The sequence below is a fragment of the Lissotriton helveticus genome, chromosome 5_1 (assembly GCF_964261635.1).
Source record: "Lissotriton helveticus chromosome 5_1, aLisHel1.1, whole genome shotgun sequence".
Taxonomy (NCBI): domain Eukaryota; kingdom Metazoa; phylum Chordata; class Amphibia; order Caudata; family Salamandridae; genus Lissotriton; species Lissotriton helveticus.
The window spans coordinates 1,217,207,688-1,217,225,062 of NC_136065.1; the positions used below are offsets into that span (position 1 = coordinate 1,217,207,688).

General features: G+C 43.9%; 1 long non-coding RNA gene across 1 annotated transcript in view; it reads left to right on the forward strand.

Annotated features, from left to right (window-relative positions):
• The first annotated feature begins 4,432 nt into the window (after positions 1 to 4,432).
• LOC144753550 (uncharacterized) overlaps positions 4,433 to 17,375 on the forward strand; it is a 285,586-nt gene continuing 272,643 nt past the window's right edge. Inside the window, exon 1 of the long non-coding RNA XR_013594408.1 lies at positions 4,433 to 4,851. This is a non-coding gene — a long non-coding RNA (uncharacterized LOC144753550). The remainder of the gene's footprint in view (positions 4,852 to 17,375) is intronic.

Below are 17,375 nucleotides of genomic sequence, written 5' to 3' on the forward strand. Positions count from 1 at the left end.
CGCAATATTAGTATATGCCAGCGATCTTGCAATAGTAAGATCCTGTTGAGCTTTTTGAACTAAAGCAGGCTCCAGACGAGTTCGTATTGAGTCAGCTAGCTTACATTCCGCAATGGTAACCCTTTCAAAATCTTGTTGATGTTTCCTCAAAACTTTCCTTCGTTTAAATTTAGAGAAGCTAAGCGTTTGTCCTCTGACAATTGTTTAAATGTATCCCATACAATCTCCTGTGACGCTGTCCCTTTATTTATAACAAAAAATTCCTTGATATCCTAGCTCATGAATTGATAATACTCTTTATCAGCTAATAACTGCCTGTCAAAAGTCCAAGGGCGGGGGCCTAACTGTAACCCTGAGTGAGTCCAAAGCCAACTCTAAAACCACCGGGTTATGATCTGATACCAATTTGGGATGAATCAGGATGTTGACTTTGGATAACAAGGAGGCCATAGTAAAAAAATAATCTAAATGGGCAAATTTGGAGTGGGGGCAGAAAAAAAGGTAAAACCAGAATTCTCAGGGTGTAAAACATTCCAAACATCATACAACCCGTGTTCAATCATTAAACCCCGTAATGCAGCATACATTAACTTCTTTCTACCTGTATAGACACGGGTTGATCGAACATTAAATCCGGCAGCAATATTTATGTTAAAGTCACCACACATTATCAAAGGATGTGGCCATTGGGCTATTTCAAGATTAATAAAATCTAATAGTTCGGCATCATCCAAATTAGGACCGTAAATGTTACACAAGGTAAATACCTGTTCCCCAATCCTAAATTCCCCAATCGCCCAACGGCCCCATCTGTCTGCTGCTGCCCTGATACAAGTACCAACCCCCCGTTTGATCAGAATAGCTACCCCTCTTTTCACCCCTGATTGTTTAGAACATACTGCTAAATCTAAGCCTAGATTCTTCAGATAACCCCTATTGGCCCATGCAATTTGAGTCTCTTGTAGGCAAAGTATATCAATGTGTAATATTTGGACAACTTTAGCCAAACCCTGTCGTTTTTTCGAGTCAATAAGGCCACATATATTCAATGAGCAAATTTTAATTTTCCTAACCATTATCATCACAAAGGAGCATAGACAAATCATTTGCTACTACATCCACCTCTAGGATTGCAACACTCACAAAGTATACAATTTTCCACCATCCATTATTTAGAGCTACATGCTTTAACTCTGCTGCTGACTTTTCACCCACCCACCCACCACCTACCCACCAAACCCAACCCCTCCCCCCACTCCCACCCTCTGAACCCACCCTCCCCTCCCTGTCTCCCTACCCAACACATGAGGCCCAGGGATCATCAATTCCTGTGAGGTATGGAGTGCCATGTCCTCCCTCCTCTGAAACTCTCCAAAAGAAAGGAATTATAAAACCACAACTAACAAGCCTGTCAATACAATAGACAATTTGATTACATTTTTCCTCAACCAATCTCTATTTTAGACCCTCAAGGTATTCTCTGGCCTTAACTTCAGAGATAAAAAATTTTGTTTGCCCCTCAAACATGACTTTAAGTTTAGCCGGATTCTGCAAAAACACCGCTGCCCCTTTTTGTTGAAATTCGGGTATCAATTGACGCAAATGCCATCTTTTAGAGACAGTGGCCTGGCAAAAAACTGGCCTAACAAAAAAATTGCAGTCTTTGGCAGATGCTTTCTTGTCAGGTCGTGCTCTCATAAAGATATCTGCCCGAGCTAAGAAGTTATTGAAACACACGAGGATTGCCCTGGGAAGGGCTTCTTCTCCTTCACGTGGCTGTCTCTTTTTAAAAGGAAAACGATGCGCCCTTTGTATTTCCTTTGCCCAATCCCATGTTATCAGTTCAGGAAAAGCTTCTCGTAATAATTCCGTCACAAACTTCCGTGTATCAGAGCCCTCTTTTTTTTCGGGTACCCCTAAAAAGCGTAGGTTACTTCTACGGGTATGATTTTCTATCTCCGATAGTTTATGACTAAGGTCATCCCGATGGGCTGTTACTAGCTCCAGCTCTATCTTCTGGGCAGCAGCCTTGTCCTCCAGTACTGAAATTCTGGCCTCAGTTTCCGTAACTCGGTCTCCAGTTTCTGCACATGTTTTTATCACTCTTTGAAGAACATTCTTAACCTTGCAGCAGGTAGCTTGAGTACGTAAGTTCTCTGCTTTACTCTCTGCTCTGTGACTCATCATTGTGTCGTAAATTGTGGCCAAAGTAATCTCCTGGGGGAGGATTCTTTCCCTTTGTCCAAACTCTCTGTGTCCTTAGCAGGCATTCCCCCATCTTTTTCTGCTTCTATTACTGATTCTGTTCTATTAGCCTGCAGCTGTGATGCTCTTTTCTTACGTTTCTTTACCCTTGCTGTCACGGCTGCTGGCTCCTCGAGGTCGAAACAATGCTCAAATGGGGTCCACCTCCTGATGTCCCTGCACTCTGACTACTAGTATCTTCCAGAGCACAAGGCAATCAAGCGAGGGATAGGTAGGGGTAGGAGCAGCAGGGATAGAGGGACCTGTAACAAAAAAGGACATACATTAGAACACACCCCTCGTCTCTCTATGCTCCTGATCTATTCAACACCATTTAAGTCCTACCTGAATACTTAGGAGATGAACCCGTCCCTCTTCGGAGATACTTCTCTCCTATTGCTGCAATATGGGTCAGATAGGGGCTACACAAAGAATAGGGCGTGGTAATTCAGCTGCTCAGTTCTCCAAGCCAAACCACGTCCCTTGCGAAAACAATTGAAATAGTTGCCTCAGGAAATGGTAACAAAAGAAATGCCCCGAAAGAAATAATAATATGCAGTGTTCCAGGGGGGTGCAAGTCCACCGTCCCCTGACTCTAGGGAGGCGGTAAGAACCACTACCACCAACAATAGAGGTAGAGTTCCAGGGGGGTGCAAATCCCGCGTCCCCTGACTCTAGGAAAGAATAAGAACAATTGCCACCGGATTACTTGATGCGGTCAGGAAGGGGGCAATCCTGCGTCTTCCTGACCGAAGTCTCAAACCCTGAACTGGCACCAGAGATCCCTTGGTTGGTTCCACTTAGCCGAGTGCAACGAGGGAGCACGGAGGGGGAAAATCCGGCGTCTCACACGCCACCTCAAAGTAAAGTACAGCTGTACCCAGCCGGGAACGGCTTCAAGCCAGGTAACCACCGTGAGGACGCGGAGGGGGCAATCCTGCGTCTCTCGCGCCTCACGGAATACTAATGGCAGCACCAGCCGGTGACTACCTCAAAAACAAAGAGAAAAAACACAGCGAGGGCGCAGAAGGGCAATCCGGCGTCTCTCGCGCCTCACTGTACTCGGACAGTACCAGCCGGTAACTGTCTCAGGCGGACTAGCTCGTCCGAGCTAGAACAACACACTTGCTTTGCAGCCACGAAGCAAGTCAAGGCTACGCGAACCACTGGACAAGCAAACTCCGCAGCGACTCCGCGGGGAATCAGACGTCCACTCATCCAGCTGACTCTAAGGACGAATCACGAGTGTCTACCTTTGCCTCTCCAGTGGCTATATGCCTTTTACGGAACGCCCCCCTTCCGCTAGGCATTATGGGAGATGTAGTCTTTCGTCATCTCTAGGCAGGCACAACCCGCTAGACCCTGACACTTGCAATACTTGGGTTAGGAGAAACTGAATATCCTCTTACATTCTCCGTCGACACACTGTCGCCACTGTCCTCTCCCCACTCTCGACTACCGTTTGCGCTCTCACCAGAGGATGGGTCCGACATGGAATAACATTTTTCGCCAGTATCATATATAGTTTTTGAGCCCTGTCTACTTTCAACGGAGTCAGGAAGGTCCAACTCTGTATCTTGTATCATAGCATTTGACAAGTCTTGCTTACTGCCAGGCAAAGTCTGTTTAGTACAATCCGCAGTTTCATTACAGACTCCATCTCCCATAATGCAGTTCTCCTCACACCTCAAGCTGAGAGCAGGAACAATCTGTATTTCCATAATTTCATTTGTTTCTGTTATTTCTAATAATCTAACATTATCCTGTCCAGTCCCAGCCTGTGGGGTTATACTTATACTTATGGGGAGATCTATTAATGTAGACAGAGCTGGTTCACTAGCATCCGCCACCAAATTGGCACTGCCATCAAACATGCTACTGTCGGAAACTAAAATATCTGATGTGGTTATTATGGTTAGTGTGCTTGATACAGCAGCTTGGGTTTCTAAATTCTTCAAGGTTTGATGTTCAAACATTGCCTTCAGACTTTGTGAGCCTTGCTGTGGTAAACGCGGGGCTTCAGCAGTATTAGAGGACGACGCAGCACCCTTCACATTACACGGGGGTATAGTTTGGGAGCTCTCACCTCCACCTCCATCGGCTGTACTGCTTTCGCCTCCACCAGCATTCTCTAGCTCCCCCGACGCAGCAGGTTGAAACCCAGCTTTGGTTTCAACCTGCTGGTTTGGGGGGCATTTTCTTTTTGCGCGCCACAGCTCCTCCAGTATCAGGGGCAACACCAAAGTGAGAACCCAGCAACAACGCTGGGAGACGTCAAAGACGAGCTCGGTAACGGCTATAACACAGGCCGCCCTGCAACAGCATCAGCCCGCTCTCACTCGGAGAGGTGTCACTCTGTCAGCTACAGCCTCCCGTCGGCGGTGCACAACCTCCGAGTCACGGAGCTCAATGTTTATTTCCCCAGGTGTAATCAATCGAAATTATTCCATCGTGGCTCAGGTCGACTCCGGATAGCTTCACGGCAAATTGAGGGTTAAAACACCTCGCACCTCGCTACTTTGTTGCCTGAGAATCTTGAAACACAGAGCTGCAGATATACGAAACACAGAAGATTTTTCTCCATCAGCCGACAGAGAAAGCAATCAGGTGAGGGTGTAATGTCCGGTCCCTTCTCGGAGAGCCAGGAGGGAGAGGTTCGAGCTGCTACACAGACCACGCCACGGCCGCCATCTTGCCCCTGGCTCTATATAGTTCCTGGTGACCATTTCTTTAATTGTCGGATACAGCACCAGCATTTATAAGCTATAAAATGATGAGGTATGTTCATTTCGGATTGAAGAGTACAACAATTGATTGAACATTATGTGTTTTGAAGAATTAAGGGGAATATGTTATCAACGCGGATGGATGGTGTGCACTTTAGATTGTTATACAGGCAGGACGAGTAGGGGTATTCAAATAATGGATCAATTTAAATTTGGAAGAAGGATACAGTACCAGCATCTATAAGCTATAAAATGATGCGCCCTGATGATGTCCTAAGGAGGACGAAACACGTAGGCTGCTCGTAAACAAAGGCTGTTCTGTTTGTGTAAAACTAATGATCTGGATGAAATAATCATTGTAATGGATTTATGAATTGATGAACACGTTTGTTGGAATCTGGATTTGATCTTCCTGAAACTTCTTGATTTGATTTTGGCGAAATATTTCTGGCGAATAAAACAAATTGAAAAGAAAGCAACGGATCCAGATTTGCTTGGTAACTTTTTTTGTGAATCAGACGCTCCTTCCATTACTATTTCTGCTTAAAAACATGAACACGAGGGTGACAGAGGTGGAAACCGCAACAGCGACCTTTGGCAAAGACTCAGCCACTCTCAAGCACAAGTAACACAATTACAAACTGAAAGTAAAGTGATGGCCGCAAAACTGGACGACTACAAAGGCTACTCAAGATGCAACAACGCCAGTAATATTGGCGTGCCGGAGGGGGCGGAGGGGCCGGCAATGGACCTATTCATGGAAGACCTCATCAAAAAACACCTACAACCACGAGGTCTCTCCCACTACTTCTCAATAGAAAGGGCCCACCGAGTCCCTGGCGGCAGACCCAGACTGGGGCCGTCACCCCCCCAGGCCTACACTGGCCTGCATCTTTAATTTCCGAGACCATGACCTAATACTCCCGACAGCCCGTACGGCCCTCCGATGTGCTTCGAGCACAGCACAGTAACTTTTTTCCAGGTTACACAGCGGCGGTAACTAAGTAAAGGCTCAGTTTCTTCGACATAAAAAAGACTGAAGATCCGGGTGGGCAGGGACTTATAGTTATTGTTTATTTTCTTATGATGGTTCAATATGGTTTATAGTATGACTTGAAAGCGTTCACATAATGCTTCAACTTCGATATCCTATTCATACAGACAATTCACATGGGACATGCGTCCGCACTGATTAATCGCACCGCATCCGCACCCATCCTACACCCTCCGAGTGGTCAACACCAACTGATTTCATGGGATGTAAATGGCCTCAGAGACAAATTGAAGAGGGGTCATATCCTACAGTATCTCAAAAGCCAGGCGGTGGCCCTGCTCCAGGATACCCACCTGGTGGGAACAAAGTGTAAAACACTTGATCGATGGGGATTTCATATTGCAGCATACACAGGGTTTACATCAGGTTCACGGGGGTAGGGATCCTGGTCAGAAAGCAATTCCCAGTCATTATTCAACAAACTTGGATGGACGACCAGGGATGGTTTGCAGCCATTTCGAGCCAATGGGAGGGACGTACCATCAATATAGACACAGTATACATCCCCGCACTCCACTCTCTCGTGTTATCGGCACTAAGCACGTTTCTCCTTAAACTCTCAGAGGGAGAACCATTAGTGGGGGGCGACTTCAACACTATGTTAAATGACTCAGTAGATCGGATGCCCCCAGACAGCAACACCTAACACATTCACGATTTGCGGATTTCCTGGATGCATTAGGCCTGGTGGACATTTGGCGCTCCAGATTCCCCCAGGCTCCCCAATACACCTTTCATTCGGACGCACACAATAGTCTCTCCAGAATAGATTATGTACTCACACTGGCAGATAGCGAGGGAAAGTTCAGTGAAGCAAGTCACCTAGCCAGAGGCATCTCGGACCACTCCCCCATCCACATTAAGGGGCCTATTACGATTGCGGATTTCCCGCATCCACCGGGCCGGCGGAAGCCACCGCCGGCCCCGAGGATGCGGGAAATCCGCCGCAAAGCCTTGAAAGACCCACCACCATATTAGGATGGCTGGTGGGTCTTACTATCTGTCCTCCGCTTTTCCGCCGCGTGCGGATTCCGCCCGCGGCGGAAAAGCATTAACATGGCTGGCGGCACTATCAGACACCGCCAGCCATGTTAGGATGTCTGCAGAAAGATGCCTTTACACTGCGGCATTTCCGCCGTGTAAAGGCATACGGATTTGTGTTTGGGGGCCCGTTGTAGGCCCCCAGGGGTGAAGGGGTGGGGGTTGCACATGGGGGGTATGATACCCCCCTGCATTTGCCTGCACAAAGCGGCAGGCACCGCAAGGTGCCTGCCGCTTTGTGCATGCAAATGCACAACTTACATTTTTATCATTGCGGCGGGTCCTGCTTCAAGCAGCACCCGCCGCAATGGCGGTCACATCCTAATTTGCACGGAGGGACCGCCGCTGCCCCTGCGGACGGTCCCTCCTACTCTATGGTGGCGGACGGACTCAGGTCCGTCCGCCATCATAATCGGCCCCTAAATACATTATGCATGCCCAAGCCAGCGCCGCATATTCCCGATATACCCGGGATACCTGAAGAACCCCAAGATTTGGAAGGGTGTGATCACGACCGCTCAACATTATTATTCCCCTTATTATTATTCGTAGCGCGCACAGCATCGCATTTTGCGATGCAGTGCGAGCTACGAAATTCGTTTTATTAATTAAATTGTGTACTTACCTGCAATTATCCATATGCCAGTTTTTAGATCCCTCCACCCTGCCCCGCCCCCTCCCCGCCTCCCTGCCCCACCGTAACTCCCTCCACGGCCCCCAGCTGGGAGACATACAGTCTGGGAAAACCCTGGGGCCGAAAGGCATCCCCATTGAACTATATAAGAAAGCAGCAACAAAATTAACTCCGTACCTACTGAGTATGTACAAGATCCGCCTGGAGGAGGGAGAGCTCACAAAAGACAAGCGCATGGCGATGTCGCCATCCGCAAGCCGGGGAAGCCGGCCCAAGACTGCACATCCTATCGCCCTATATAATTGCTCAACGCGTAGGCCAAAATTCTGGTCAAAGCGTTAGCCAACAGACTGACCTCCCACCTCACCAAACTAGTGCATCCAGACCAATCTGGGTTTATGCTGGGCAGGAATAAGGCACCCAATCTGTGATGCCTGCACAGTCTGCTGGGCTGTAGGCACACTATTCAGGAAGATGCAATCATCCTTTCTCTTGACACGTGCATTGCTTCGACACGGTCGAGTGGCCATTCCTTTTCGCCGTCTTCGAACATATGGGGTTGGGGCCTAAATTTTGCACTTGGATATGTCTATTATACTGAAAACCACTTGCGCAAGTGGTAGTCAACGGCAGAATCTCAGGAAAATTCCCCTTGGGACGTGGAACATGACAGGGTTGCCCTCTGTCCTTTACGCTCTCGTCCTGGAGTCACTGGCGGCCTGGATAAGAAGAGGCCCTATTGTCCCCTGTCTCCGGTGGACGGAGAAGTGAGAGGACTGGATATCCCTGTACGCAGATGATGTCCTAGGATGCTTGTTTCCTGTCCAAGCGGTTTGGGCTGGACTGTTCCCATTGGGCACAGGGTCAAGACTGATTTGCATATGGCTGGGTTCAAACTGGAATGGCATGGTGAGCAGAAAAACAATTGATTTAGCCCCATATCTCTGTATTGGGGTGAATGTATGACATTGTTCTGCATTCTGTCCATCAATTGTTTTTTTTGCATTTGTCACCCCGAGTGGGACGGGTATGCCCAGACGTGGGTCCAGTGCTCTCCATGCCACCTGGAGTCAAGCTATCCTGGTGGATGAGGGGTGAAACCCCACAACCAGTCCTAGGATGCTTGTATCCAGTCCAGGGAGGACCTGGTCTGGCAGTTCGGGCTGGACTGTTCCCAGGGGGCACAGGGTGAACACTGATTTGCATATGGCTGGGTTTAAACTGGAATGACATTGTGAGCAGAAAAGTGATGGATTTAGGCCCAGATCTCTGTCCCGGGGTGAATGTATGACATTGTTCCGCATTCTGTCCATCAGTTGTTGTTTTTGCATTTGTCACCCTAAGTGGGATGGGTATGCCCAGACATGGGTCCCGTGCTCTCCATGCCACTGGAGTCAAGCTATCCTGGCTGATGCCGGGTGAACCCCGAAACTGGTCCTGGGATGCTTGTTTCTAGTCCAGGGAGGACCTAGCCTGGCAGTTCGGGCTGGACTGTTTCCATTAGGCACAGGGTCAAGACTGATTTGCATATGGCTGGGTTCAAACTGGAATGGCATGGTGAACAGAAAAACAATGGATTTAGGCCCAGATCTCTGTACTGGGGTGAATGTATGACATTGTTCTGCATTCTGTCCATCATTGTTGTTTTTGCATTAGTCCTGTTATACATGGCATCCCCAAAACGTTCACTACCTAGACTACTAAATATCTGCGAGGCATACAGCATATCTCTGGGTATACAATCAATTGGAACAAGTCTATCCTGTATGTATTGAGTGGCCCCCACCAGTCATACCTAAGGACTGCGAGGTGAAAGTGGTAGAATACGGTTTTGAATACCTGGGGATTTACATCACAGCGAACCCATACAATTTTATGAGCAAAACCCTCCCAGAGCCCCTGAAAAGATTACGCCGAGATACCAAGCATTGGCAATCCCTACTGTTGACTCTACTAGGGATAGCAGTGCTCTTTAAAATGATGGCACTCCCCAGATTTCTTTATGCCTTGCAGAATACCCCATCTCCAGTTCTTCCATCGTATTTCAGGACGATAGAAACTGAAGAACGTAGGTTCCTTTGGGAAGGGAAACCAGACCGGAAAGCAATGAGCATGTTGGTTAAAGGTTAGTATGATAGTAGCATAGCACTTCCGAACATACAGTTATACTACTGGGGTTCCCAACTTATTGTACTCAACCAGTGGCTTCACTCACCTCAAACCAAAACCGCATTCCGCATGGATAGGCACGTCCTAGGAGAGGGAGGGCAATTACCGTCCCATTGCCAGGCTGCCATTCTAAGCTAAGATAGTGGAAAAAATTATGAATCAACAGCTAGCTCAATTTGTCCAGGATAACAATTTACTTTATTCCTCTCAATTTGGTTTTTGTCCACAACATAGACGGAGACTGCATAATTTAAGGCTACTGAGGAGATTAGGACAGTGATGGATAGAGGTGGTGCCGCTGCTCTAATTCTCCTGGACTTATCGTCAGCATTTGATAGTTGACCATAATCTGCTACAATTGTGCCTGAAAAAATGAGGTGTTAAAGGTTTGGCACTCTCCTTGCTATCTTATTTTATAATGGGAAGAAGACAAACAGTGACCCTTGACCATTTTAAATTACCCAATATGTTCTGCCTTGTGGGTTTCCACAGGGTTCGTCGTTAAGCCCATCCCTTTTTAATATCTATGTGTCGGAACTGGCTTCTTTGATCCAGCATTTCAGCTTTAGCTCAACTTCTTATGCCGAGTCGGTGACACACAGATTGTGGTAGCTACTTATAAAGATCAAGCCTCCCCTACACCTCAGTTTCAAAATTGTATGCTGGAAATAAATAATTAGATATGCAAACACTGTCTAAAGCTTAATTCAGAGAAAACCAAGATAGTGATCTTTGGTAACCTTCAACCAAAATGGGATGGCTTACGGTGGCCGATTGAGATGGGAAAATTACCAAAACCGGTAGCAAAAGCAAAAAAATCTAGGGGTACTGATTGATAATAAGCTATCGTACTCACAGCACACTAATGCTATTGTTTCTGCTACCTTTCATTTGATCAAGAAACTGAAGAAGGTTCTTCCGTACATTCCTAATTATTCTAGGATGACGGTGGTGACTGCATTTGTGCTATTAAAACTAGACTACTGCAATGGATTGTATCAGAATATGCAGAAACAACATCTAAAAAATCTGCAGATGGTACAAAATGCAGCCGCAAGACACCTGAGGAAATTCAAAACTCCACTGGCTTCCTGTAGCAAGCTGCATCAAGTTTAAGATGCTATGCCTAGCTTATAAGCCTTGAATAACTCTTTAAAAGTATTTTTATTGGTATCATCCTGGTAGACAACTATTCTCCACAGTGACTCTAGGCTCTTGATGGTTCGCGGGATTCGCACCTCCAGTTGGGGCGGCTGAAGAATTGGTTATGGTACGGCCAAATTATGGAATACGCATCCAATGCATATTAGGTCCGCAGGTTCACTATCCTCCTTTAGAAAGAGTCTTAAAACCTGGCTGTTCCAGAACTAGATCAAGATCCCTTGGGCTTACTTTTAGTTTTAGCGCCAAGACACCACCGGGTATTCACACGCTCAATAAGTTAAATTAACATAACATAACACCAAAATGACAACGCTACAATCATGAGAACCAAGATATGAACTTTTAAATATTTAAGTGAAAATAGCACATAAAGCACTTAGCACCAATGGCAGTGTACGGTAATTTCAGGCAGGCGTCACTGGAACGCAGGTTGGATGCACTAGACAAGTATGTCCTGGTCAACAATTTTGTCTTCTGACTAAGGGCCCAATCTATATGTTGAGAAAGACAAAGCACAATGTGGCAAGGCTCTTGTGCGCAATTATTTTTCTAATAATCCTTCCAATCTAATACAAACTATTCAGGTTGTGTGCTCCAAGGAAGAGGGCAGCCACTCAAACCCCCAGAGAAAGGACCAGAAAACCAGTCCAACAACAACAAACAAGTTATCCTGAGCACTACACAATGTGTATCGTGAAATCAAAGTTCAGTCCGTCTTCTTTCAATTCCGATGATTTATTCTTGAGGTATATTTTAGTCTTCTCCAGATAGCACAATAGCCAACACGTGTTTAGTCAGATCTGATGCCTCCGCATCTCTGACTTCATCAGGGCTTAGAAATGTAGCTCAATTCCATGCGTCAGTATCACTGTAATTTTTTTGAAAACTGACCTGTACACCGGGTTATGTGTATGTTTCTTATACTCTATCACACATTGCAAAAAAATATAGATTGAAATGCCGTGATGTGTGTGTTTATAAAACTTCTATTTAATGATTGTTTTTTGCTTTTTCCACACTTTTTATAACATTTTTTTTATTATATATCACTTTTTTTATATATATAAATAACAGTTAGTATACTCATTTTACAATTCATGTAGATTTCTCAGCATCGATATATATCTGATTACAGTGATTTACCATACATATAATAATCCATAAATTAACAACTGATTATCATTGCCCATTACAAAACTAGATCCAACGCGTTTCGGCGACTGGCCTTCATCAGGAGTTTTGTATTCTCATTTGTCGATTTGATACTAAAATAGTAGAAAACACTCAATTAATTATACTCAGCACTAGAACAATCTATAATATGCAGCATATGACAGTAGTTCTATCTATATTATACTAGTTCTTTTCTAATCTGATTATGAGCACTCTCTCCTAACACCGAAAGCTCTTTACCCTAGACAATTACAAGCTCTAACTATACATGTTTCTATCTACAAATATACAAGCATTATATACATTTAAATATCTACATACATACAGTTTATATTTACATTCAAAGATAAATGTGATTCCATTTCTTTCCATATTGTCTTATGTTCCATATTTCAATTTTTATGCCAAACATGAGTATTCAATACATATTGAGTATGAATTTAAATGACTGCAGATTGGTAACCAAGGGCTCACACAGGCTACTAGTAACTGGCTTAAAAGTACTAAATTGATGTGTGTCCTACCTTTAGAATCTACGGGGCATTCTGTACTTGATACATATGTGCAGTATCTGGGTGAGGACACGGAGTAAGTTCTTGAACAGGTTTAAAATCTGTTGTGAAAAATATTGAAACGAAGGCTCAATGATCATAATAATCTACCTATGATTCCAAAAACCACTGATTTAAAGCTATAATACCTGTGATCTGGTCTCTTCTAATGGCGGTATGATTCTTCAAATGTGCTTTGAGTAAAACAATTTATTGTGTGGCACTCCCCAGAACTTGGGTACTGACGAAATATAAATAATTCTACCAAAGAATAAAAATAAAACAAGATATAAGTACATGTGAAAGCCGTAGGATACTACCAACTAAGGCAGGACTATAAAATCAAAAGTCACCTACTTTTAACTTTCTTGTGTGGATATTACGGTTCAGGCAGGCTACTTAACATCTTTGATTGGCACAAGAGCGAATGCTGCAACAAGGGCAAATTTTAAACAGAGTATAAGATTACTATCATTCCTCGCAGAGGTAGCTATTTTAATATTACGATTATACCAGTGAATATACCTGCTGAAAGTCGGCAGTTGGTTGTGCTCACTGCTCAAAATTAGGAGTGGAGTACAAGGATCGTGCTAGATGGTGAGGTGAAGCCCGAAAGCACTGATGTAATCCTGTCTGTAAAAACCGGCAAGAAATGAAGAAAAGGAATATTTTAAATTCCACTACTATTTCTGTTACAAGTCACAGTATTATCTCAGTAGCCAGCGAATCTAAGTGACTAATGCAAAGTTTACGACATTTTAAACCGGCATCTAAATGTACGCCATTAATGGCTGACGGCTGTAGCCTGACGACATCTGCATGATTGTGGGTGATACCTGACCTAATCTAACGGACTGAGCTGGTAGAGTCCTCACTTACTTTCTATAGAACCGATGCGGAGTTCCGTCATACCCGAACTGCTGCACCGGAACCAGGGCGTATGTAGGATATTTAAACTACTCGATCCCGCAGTCATGTGACGCTTCAAAACGAGTCTCGCGGTATTCGAGACAGCGGAACGAGGAGTCCAGTCGGGACATTTAGACCGGAGTTGGCCGCCATCTTGGAGTGTAGTTACAACTATTCATATATTAAAACCCTGGTCAGAATATTATTGCCTGAGATAAGAAAGAATTTTTATACTAGTGTTCGGAAAAAGATAAACACAAAGCCTATTAAATACTTACTCACTCGGTGGAATGTGAATATAGAATGACCCGAGGGCAACAATGGATATATCAGTGTGTGGGAGCTGCTTAATCTGTGGCACCTAATGCAAAAGAATTCTATCGCACGAAATCGCAAACGGATATAGTCAAAGGCTCACCAAGCGTGAAGAATTGTTTACAACCAACAAGGTGTAACATATGGTGTAAAGAGAGCCGCCATATTGAAGAGGTACAGAACCTGCCGGGATGACTAATGTGCATACAGGTTTATATATAAAAAAGGCAATATATCACCTGTGGGAACACTTAATTTGCAATCTGCAGACACTAGAGAGGGAGAAGAGAAGAAAAGGATATGAACAACAACACAGAATAATTATACAAATATATGGGAAATATGCAGCGCCCACCTTTAGTATAGACAAAATCATAGTAAATATCTCATAGATCTTTCATAACTAATTGAAACATGCATCTGCAAGCATTATTTATTTCCTCTCAACATTTGCATTTTGATTTATTGCCAAAACATGGACTATAGTTTCTCTCACAGTTAACTCTTATATCAAGAACACAGGTACACAGATATATTTATTTATGTGTGTCTTATAGCAGTGCTTGTTCCCATGGGATTTCCGCATTTAACCCATTGGTTGCTGTTCCAAGCAGGAAAATCCAATAAACTTCCCGCATCTTGCGGACTTTCTCCAAGTCTAAACCAGTCTTTACTTGAACTCTTTCCAGAATATACCAAGACATGCTATCTGAGGTATGGTTATATTCTAGATAGTGTGAGACCATGGGAGCAGTTAATTTCTTCGTTCGTATAGCGGATCTATGCTCTGTCAGTCTCACATTGATCGCTCTACCAGTTTGGCCCACATAGCCTAATTGACAGGGACAGATAATGAGATAAATCACATTGCTAGTCCTACAATTATTGAGATCCCTCGGTTTTACCTGTTGTTTATTAAATGTAAGACTAGGACCTTGCAAAACTGTTTGACACGATTTACAGTTACTACAACCATACGTGCCTGTCACTGGTTGTATATTTAAAGAGATCTGATGTTCATTTGTGTTAGGTGGCAACATTCTGGATCTTACTATATGGTCTTTCAAAGACTTGTTCCTCTTATAAGCAAAGATGGGTTTAGGCAATTGCTCTGTCTTAGAGAGGTTCACATTTAATATATGCCAGTTTGCGTACATTATTTGTCTTATTCTGTTGTTAAGGACCGAGTGTTTAGCTATGAAAATCAAATTGGGGACTACTTTGGTGGTTTTAGGTTCAAGGAGACATTGTCGATCAAAAAAGCGAGCCCGCTTATACGAATCTCTTATGATTTTATTCGGGTACCCACGTGCAAGGAATTTGGCCTTCATCATTGTGGATTTTACATCATAATCAAGGATGCTCGTGCAGTTGCGTCTGAGACGCAAAAATTCACCAAAAGGTACACTATTCTTTTGCACAGTAGGATGGTAACTGTCGTAGTGCAGAAGGGTGTTCCTTGCCGTTGGCTTTACAAAAAGATCAACGGCAAGGGCCCCCTCCTGGTGCTTGATGACGACATCCAAATACTCCACTTGTTCCCTGTCTACATGTTTGGTGAACTTAATGTTTTCATCACATTCATTTATCCATAGGAAAAATTCCTCCAGAATGTCTTCATTCTCTACCCAGATAAAAAAGACGTCATCTATGTATCTGGACCAGTTGGTCACAGATTCACAGAACGGCGCTATTTCATTGAATATGTATATATCCTCAAATCGGGACATATATATATTAGCTATAGTAGGGGCGCAAGAAGCGCCCATACTGACTCCTTGCTGTTGTTTGTAGATGTTACCATGAAATTCAAAGATGTTATCAGTTAGCACGATCTTAAGGCATTCCAGAATGAAAATCGATGGACAAGAAATTTGATGTTTTTGGATAAACCAATGAGTGGCCTCTAGTGCACCTAAGATGGGAATGTTACTATAGAGAGCCTCTATGTCCATAGTGACTAGTATTTGGGAGGTGTTACAGAATTTGATATTTTCCACTAGGTTGATTATTTGTCTAGTGTCTTGCACATATCCTGGGATTCGGGCAATATGTGGGCATAAAATGGCATCGATATACTTTGCTAAGGGTTCAGTTATGGAGCCAATAGTTGTAACTATTGGCCTCAAAGGTGGATCTTTGGTATCTTTATGAACCTTTGGGATGCCGTATATGCTGGCCAGTTTCGGGTTGTCTATATTCAGGTATTGCCATTCCTTATTGCAAATTTCCCCTCTCTGAGTGCTTTGTCTGTCAACTTTTTTATCTTGGCTCTAGTTTTGGCAGTAGTGTCTTTGGTTATACGGGTGTAGAAACGGGAGTCATTCAACATCTCTTCCATTTTTTGGACATATCTGGTTGTGTCATATACCACGATGCCTCCTCCCTTATCACAGGCTTTTACTGTGATATTTTTATTTGTTTTAATCAATTCAAGTGCCTTGTATTGGCTCGAAGATAAATTGAAGGGGGTTCTAGGTACAAATGTGGTAAGATTAGTGAACTTGTCGTATATGACCTGTTCAAAAATTGCCACCTGAGGAGGAAGTTGGTCTAGAGTAGGTGTAAACACTGATTTGGGTTTCAATCCAGAAAGGTTAAATTCTTCAGTATTGTTCTCTTGTCCAGAGAAAAAGAATTTGAGTCTTATCTTTCTCATGAAAGTCTGCAAATCTCTAAAGAGGTCGAATTTATTGAGGCCTGAATGTGGGGCAAAGGTAAGACCTTTGGAGAATACCGAGATGGTGTCCTCCGTAAGGTTCTGATTGGAGAGGTTGAAAATGGGTAGCTGTTCTAATTCCTCCAGTAACGGTTGTTCCTGGTTTCCAGGTATTGTTCTTGCATCATGGGCTGATGTACTGGGAATTGATAATTCTGGGCTGGAGCACTCTGAAAACGCGGCTGGTATCGCGGTCTCCAGTTCCCTCTGCCTGAAGGACGTTGGCCTAAAAAAGATCTCCTGTTCTGATATCTGATGTTGGGTCTACCTCCCTGATATCCTCCCTGATATCCTCCATCATAGTGCATGCCCTCATCCTCAGATCCAGATGATTGTGAAAAAGTTTTTGTTCTATTATTTCTATTCGACTTGTTGCCCCAATTATCAAAAGATTCTTCACTCTCTTTATAATAATTTTCAGATAAATAGGGATATGTTGTGTCTTTAGTAAAGAATTTAATATCTTTCTGCAGTTTGTCAGTTTTTCGTTTTATCAAATAATCTGAGTAGGAATTGAGATCTTTTTCTATATCATCAAGTGTTTTCTTTATATCCTCTACTATTCCTGCATTTTTAATCTTTTCCTCTAAATCAGATATTTCTTTTGCCAAATCTTGTAGTATACTTTTTGAGGTTTCCACAATTAACATCATATGATCCCTGGAGCACCGGTTAG